Genomic DNA, 6,904 nt, shown 5'->3' with positions numbered 1-6,904 from the left:
AATAAAAAAAAATAGAATTATTTATGTTTTATGTTATTGTAACCTCTCCTTATTGGATTTATCCAAAAAAGCTAGGCTAGCATTCCACAATGGAGTTCTGATACCAACATCGACGTATGAAATTGAGGCATGGAATTGGAAATGAGATCCCTAATACGTATGTGTGATAAAACCATGTTTATTTGGAGATCCGGAAAGAATGTAGGAAGAAAGTGTAGTGAATAAGATTAAGAAAGGGGCTCTTAGTTTTTGCATGTATAGTGGATGAACAATGAGAGGAGTAGTACAAAGAAGTCGGTTTATGCCCCAGGAAGACATGGAACGACCAAGTGAATCAAAGGCCAATCGAGGAAACGGGAACAAGCGCGGAGCGGAGAGGCGGTGTGACCGTTCTCCCTCTCCGTGATTTGTCAATAAATCAATCCGACAGTATACAGGCAACTCGCATTGTAATATCACTATTCAGTCCTCGAAAATAAAATTTGTTTACTAATTACTACAATGGGGCGCAAATTGCTGGCGGCGTAAAAACTTAAATATCGGGCAAACAAAACTATGGGCTTGTTCCCGAAATTTAAATATATTTATTTTATAAATGTGTTATAATGTATTACACTACGCCAGGCGGTTTGTTCAAAAATGAACATTCAGATCCTGCATAGAAAAGTACCACAATGTACCGTGCTGCAAAGCTTTGCCTTACTTTTCTACGAAGGGTACGGTTATTTCAATGTTTGCACTTCGACAGTTGTCGAAGTTTATTCAAAATATTCTCGTGCTTTCCTGGTGCCAAAAATATGGTCATGTGGTTTGGCTCCAACTCTTCGAAATGATACCCAGATTTGATGATGTCCATTTGGATGTCTATTGCAAATAATAGACTGCGAGACGATCTTTCGATGTGAATGAAGCCTACCTATCCTCTCTGCCTACCCCTGCGTGAAACGGCTTAGTGGTTAGTTAGTTACGCAGTTGGCGCTAGCAAAAATATGTCCAAAGAAGCGAAGTTAGCAGTCAACAATAGAGTGCTGGTACATACCCTGATGTATGGAAGTGAGTCATGGAACTGGCAGAGAAAGGATGAAAGTAGATTGAATGCTGTTGAAATGAGATCTCTGAGGCGTATGTGTGGTAAAACCATGTATGATCGTGTGAGAAATGTGGAGATCCGCAATGAGTGCAAGGCTGATGTAAGTATAATGAGTAAGATTAAGAAAGGGACGCTTTTCGTAGAGCGAATGAGCGAAGAAAGGAGGATATATGATACAAATGCGAATGGTAGCAGAAGTCGGGGACGCTCGAGGAGGACATGGCACGATCAAGTGAATCAGATACTCGAGTCGGGCCATGTCAAGAGTCAGAATAATAGAAGAGAATGTATGAATGTGAATAAGGCAAGGAGTGTGTGCCAAGACCGAGTTGTTTGGCTGTCCGTCCTCTCTGCTTACCCCTGCGGAGAAACGGCGTGATGGTTATTTAGTTGGTTTAGTTCATACTTAGGTTATCCAAAATTGAGATATCAAACACATTTTTACGGTTTTTTTTTTCATTTTTTTTTTATTTTTAAAGTTTTTACAGTAATAATAATTATTGTAGTACATATTGTTTATAGTTACAAATACTAAACTATGCTAAAACTACTCTAATGCGAGTTTACTTAATACTGATTAAATTATTACATTTTTATCAGGGAGTGTTTACTATTACATAAAAAATTTGGAAAAAATTACAGTGGAACCCTCTTATAAGGTTTCCACTTAAAAAGTTATTTTTTTATAGAAAAATCTATAGATTTTCTTATATGTATAAGAAAATCATCAATTGTGACTCATTTTGTCAATTTAACATTTAACATTTGAATTGCAAAATTTGTTACATTTTGTTGTTTCGATTTATTGAAGTATTTTTGGAAAAGAAAAAAATGGTTTAAAATGGAATGATTTAAAAGAAGAAACGCTTTCTAGCATTTTGTTTACAAACTCAGTCAAATTAATTTTTAACATCAACTGTCTCACAATATTAAAGTAGATACACAATATATATTTAAGGTATAAATAATATTTTTTTTATATACACCATACATGAGAAAATTTTCCACATTTTAAATTGCCAAACATTGTAACCCTTATATAAGGTTTTTAAAAAGTCTTTTGCAGTCCCTTATAAAAGAGTTTTGCTGTATTTTTCATTTGTACATTTTTTTATTATTTTCGCGTAATAAGTATGCGTAAGCAAACAAGAGGCTGTTTCTCAGTGAATTTTCTCAAAGACATGTGTATTGTTCGCATCAAATCTAATTGCGTGTAATACTTGATAGACGTTGAGGAGATAAATTATTCATAGAAGTGTGTTTTAAGAAGGAGTGTAAGGAAAATATATGACGCAAATGTGAATGGTAGCAGAAGTCGGGGACGCCTGACGAAGACATGGCACTATCAAGTGAATCAGATACTTGAGTCGGGCCATGTCAAAAGTCAGAATAATAGAAGACATAATAAGAATAAAACTAATAATATGAAGGTGAATGAGGCAAGGAGTGTATGCCAAGACCGAGTTGTTTGGCGGTCCGTCCTCTCTGCCTACCCCTGCAGGAAACAGCGTTAAGGTTAGTTAGTGGTTTAAGCTGTGTGCTTGAAGACTGATGACCTAGTAGTTGGAAAGATAAATTTTTAAGTCGCCTTAGATTACACTTCTAGAGAATTTATCTGTTCAGTGTCGATAAAGCAGTATACAAATTTAGAAATTTTTTTATGAATTTGTATGGTGTACAGATTTTTCAGCATTTTTGTAGTATAATAACTAAAATATATATTTTTTTAAATAATCTAATTAATTTAAGGTAACACAAGCCAAAACCAAGTCAAATTGTCGATAAATAATTAAGAATTCAAAAAAAAATACAGTGAAACCTTTTTTTTCGGTCACTAGAAAAACCTCATAAAAGAGTTCCACTGTAATTACATTTTTAAATACAAAATTAAATTAAAAAATCTCACAAATAATAATACATACTGTCGCAAGGTTTTGCAAAATATATTTTTAATTAGTAAAGTTTGTAAAAACTTTTATCAAAATACTTATTTTAGTTTAGTTGACAAAGAATGCACGGAGGGCTTGACTCGTATGTACATATAAAGTCTGAGTCATCCCATGTACAACGTTTTTCCAAATTAGAATAATTCCGTTCCCTCGGAAAACCTTATAAAAGGGATTCACTGTGCACATATAAAAAAGGTTGTTGCTGTTCTTATGGGACATATTTTTAAAGCAAAATGCAATAGAGTATTGCTTCTTCTTGTTATGCTTTCTCCTATCGGAGGTTGGCCATCAACAGGCTGCAACTTTCATCAGAAAATGATTGCCATGAATTTTTATCTTTTAATGTAAATGCAATAGCACATGAAATCAAGAGTTTAGTAAGCAACATTATTGGCTTGTTCCAAAAATTTAGTTTTCCAGAGCGCATTCCATTTAAATACCGGTAAGAACGCAGCAAAAAATTATAACCACTTATTTCTTGATTGTGAAGCGATCGCTCTGCAAAAATTAGTTCTCCAGAGCGCCCTCCATTGAAATACCAGTAGAACAGACTGCATATATTCTTGATAGCCCAGTGCATTCTTTGTCAAAGATTAATAACTTACAACTAGAACCGCTATAATTAAATTTAGTATTTTTCGTATGAAAATTCTACTTTAGCAAAATCCGTCTTTAAAATTTGGCAAATCGCAGCTAGGCGAATTACAATAATATAATAATTCGTTACAGTGTGATTGATATATTAGTCGACTATATTTAATATTTACAGTAAAACAAATGCCACAGCACATTGTCGCTGAAAGGTTAAGCAGATAATCCGTCATTACAGTGGAACCCTCATATAAGGTTGTTACATATAAAGTTTTCCCTCATAATAAGTTTTATTTTTTAATATTACTGATGAAACTATCAATTCCACTGGCTTAGCAGCGAAGTATGCATATATCTGGATCAGATATAATATTTCTTCAGCCTGTTTGAGGCCTAGGAGTCGAAATGCCTCATGTTAACTGACAACATCAGTTTTATTTCAAATAGTGAGTTCAATTTTATCATAGTTGAAATTAATCAAATATTTTGTAAGTACTGAATTTTTTTCAATTAAAAACGAATTTCACTAATCTGTTTGGACACAAAAATCAAATTTTACTTGATCGTTCCATTCTTCGGCTGGCTTAAAATTTCGTTAACGACAAAAACTATGGCATCTAATGTAATTCAAAAACACAAGAAATAAACTATAGCAAAATAATATACATATTATTAATTTTGAAGAAAAGCCATTGTATCCATCTATCCAGCGCCATTTTGTTTTTTGACATTTTAATTGTCTTTGTTAGATTCCGATTAGTTATCAAGCACAACGTTCATGTTGTTATGGTTGTCAGTTGATCGCAATTTGATCAAAAGCTGAAACGGACCGAGAATAATAAGCATTTAAAGAGGACGGATAAAATGATAAAAATTCAAAATGGCGCCAAAATTTGTTTCGCTGTTTCTGATTGCTCATTTCCGCACCCAAGCCTACACCTTTCAAATCTTGCGTACAATAATTATGAACAACCTATGGCCTGATGTTTGCAAGCATGCAAACCGTATCCATTTCAATAATGATAATGACAAAATGCTTAGATAACTTAAAATTATGTCCCTCAAAGCAGAATTTTGATACTTTTTGATGAAATTTTGCACACTTGACGTTCAAAATAAGAGGAAAATTGCCGTCTACATAAAAAGTGCACGGAAAATTAAATATTTTTCAACTCCTTAAAACTAATATACAGTTTTATTTTTTATAAAAAAGCAGGTTAAATCTATAATCATACGCAGTGAAATCCTCTTATAAGATTCCCCACATAAGAAGTTATCATGTTTAATAAGTTTTATTTGATTATTCCCTTGAAAGACTGAGACTAAACAATGGTCTAATAATTTGTCCCATAGAAGAAGTTTTTCCAGCCCCACAAAAAAATTTAAAAAAAATTTGACAAACTTAGATTTAAATTAAAAATGACCGATTTAAGTTGAAACACAAATTTGACGTAAATAAATTAAAAAATTGATCGAAACAATGCCTTTTTTACAATGTTTTTGTTTTTTTTAATTCCTATTAAATTGCCAAAGCTGCCTCTAAAATTGAAAATGCAAAATCTTTAACTTCTTGATTGCCAATACTAAATTTTCGCCGGGCGCCAGCTGATTCTATTTTCGTAATACCTTACTTGCATTGTGCAAAATGATGTATTTGTAAACTGTACAGTCTTACCAGAATAATGTGTTTATATAAAGTGTGAACTTCGGGAGGGCGGTAGAAGTAAAAAAGATAAATAACTTTTTTCGAAATTCCAATGTTTTAAAATACAAAAATATTTTTCCATAGAAGAATATTTATTTTCCCGTAAAAACAATTTTTAACTAAAAACTACCTCAAAATGTTGGAATTTCAAAAAAACTTATTTATCTTTTTTACTTTAACAAGTTTGTCTGGTTCCTTAGAAAACCTTATAAGAGAGTTTCACTGTAATTTAAAACTTCATAACCCACAACCACAAAAAAGGGAATTAAATTCAAATGTTCGTCAGCGACCAATGATACACATCACATTTCACTTCCTTAATCCTTAAACTTCTAAAGTCAGTTTTTTTACACGGGCATTGAATGATTTTTTTTTTGTTTGTTGAGATTACTGTGACTGCAGATGGTTTCGTAAGTAAAATTTCAATTCTGTAATTCAAAAACTGACAAATTTAGGAAGCTTTAACTTGGCACATCATTTGTTCCTTACGCCTAAGGATGAAATTTCGGACCCATAAGTGTTGAAATTTAGTTCAAACAATATGTTTTCAATACTAGAATTATTTTACTTTTCCATTAGAAAGAAGACAGACCATGAAGAAAATTATTTTCCTCAGACCTCCTGTGTGGAGTTATGTCAACTAATTTATATAATGGACTTTTAGCCGCTTCTGAAATATTTTAATAATCAGACAAATCTGATAAAACGAAGGGACAACATAAAAAAAGACATACAATTTTTTATGTTCAAAAATCCTTGACAGCAATTTTTGTGTCTAAAAATTCTATCAATACAATTTATGTGTAGGTATAAAAAATACAAGAAAAAACTCTGTGCCTAAAAATGTGACAAAGACAATAAGTTTTCAGTCTAAAAACGTTGCAATAATAATTTTTTTTTGCCTATAAATACAAAATGTCTATTTTGTCTGACCACTTTTTTTTGTTCCTAAACAAAACAATAGTGACAACTGCAAAAAAAAACATGATTAAATTTATGCTTCTAAAAAACGATCACGATAATTTTATATGTTAAAAAAATTGGCATCACTTGCATTGGTAGCAAATGAACGTCAAATTAAATTCCCTTTTCCGTGGCGTAAAGAAGTTGCTAAAAGTACTTTAAAAATGGGTCCTTAAATTTATAAACTTTTATAAAAAAATTATTAAGGATCGAAGTAAACCGTTTTGAAAAGTTGCCAGGTAAAAAATTTAAAAAATCACAACTTAGGTATATAAATACTATATATATTATTATTATTTTTTCCTTAGTTTTTTTCCAGTCTGCTGTGTAGAATTGACATTTCGCCTTCTGAAACAGAAAAAAAACTTATTATTATAATAATAACACATCTGCCCTGATGATGGACACTGCAATGCTGTCCGAAACGTTGGCTAAAGAAGGAGTTAGCGCAACACGGCATAACACCCCAAAAACAAATAACAGAATAGAAGTAGGGGTTAATGGAGCTTACTTCAGGCACACAGGCACCCCCACAGTACACTTCTATCGATTTATCTCTTCAGAGCTTGATATTATAGACACAATGTCACTGTTAAAAAAAATATA

The 6,904-nt window shown here is 32.2% G+C and overlaps 1 protein-coding gene across 2 annotated transcripts in view; it reads right to left on the bottom strand.

Moving 5' to 3' along the window:
• Positions 1 to 1,822: 1,822 nt before the first annotated feature.
• The window catches only part of alpha-Cat (catenin alpha), a 152,769-nt gene continuing 147,687 nt past the window's right edge, over positions 1,823 to 6,904 (bottom strand). For both annotated transcript variants that reach the window (XM_089641502.1, XM_089641501.1), the window contains exon 23: positions 1,823 to 6,646. The gene's annotated coding sequence lies outside the window, so the exon portion shown is untranslated. The remainder of the gene's footprint in view (positions 6,647 to 6,904) is intronic.

The sequence above is a fragment of the Hesperophylax consimilis genome, chromosome 17, assembly GCF_061612785.1.
Source record: "Hesperophylax consimilis isolate HC1 chromosome 17, BYU_Hcon_1.0, whole genome shotgun sequence".
In the NCBI taxonomy this organism is placed as follows: domain Eukaryota; kingdom Metazoa; phylum Arthropoda; class Insecta; order Trichoptera; family Limnephilidae; genus Hesperophylax; species Hesperophylax consimilis.
This window is presented reverse-complemented; position numbering and strand designations above follow the sequence as displayed.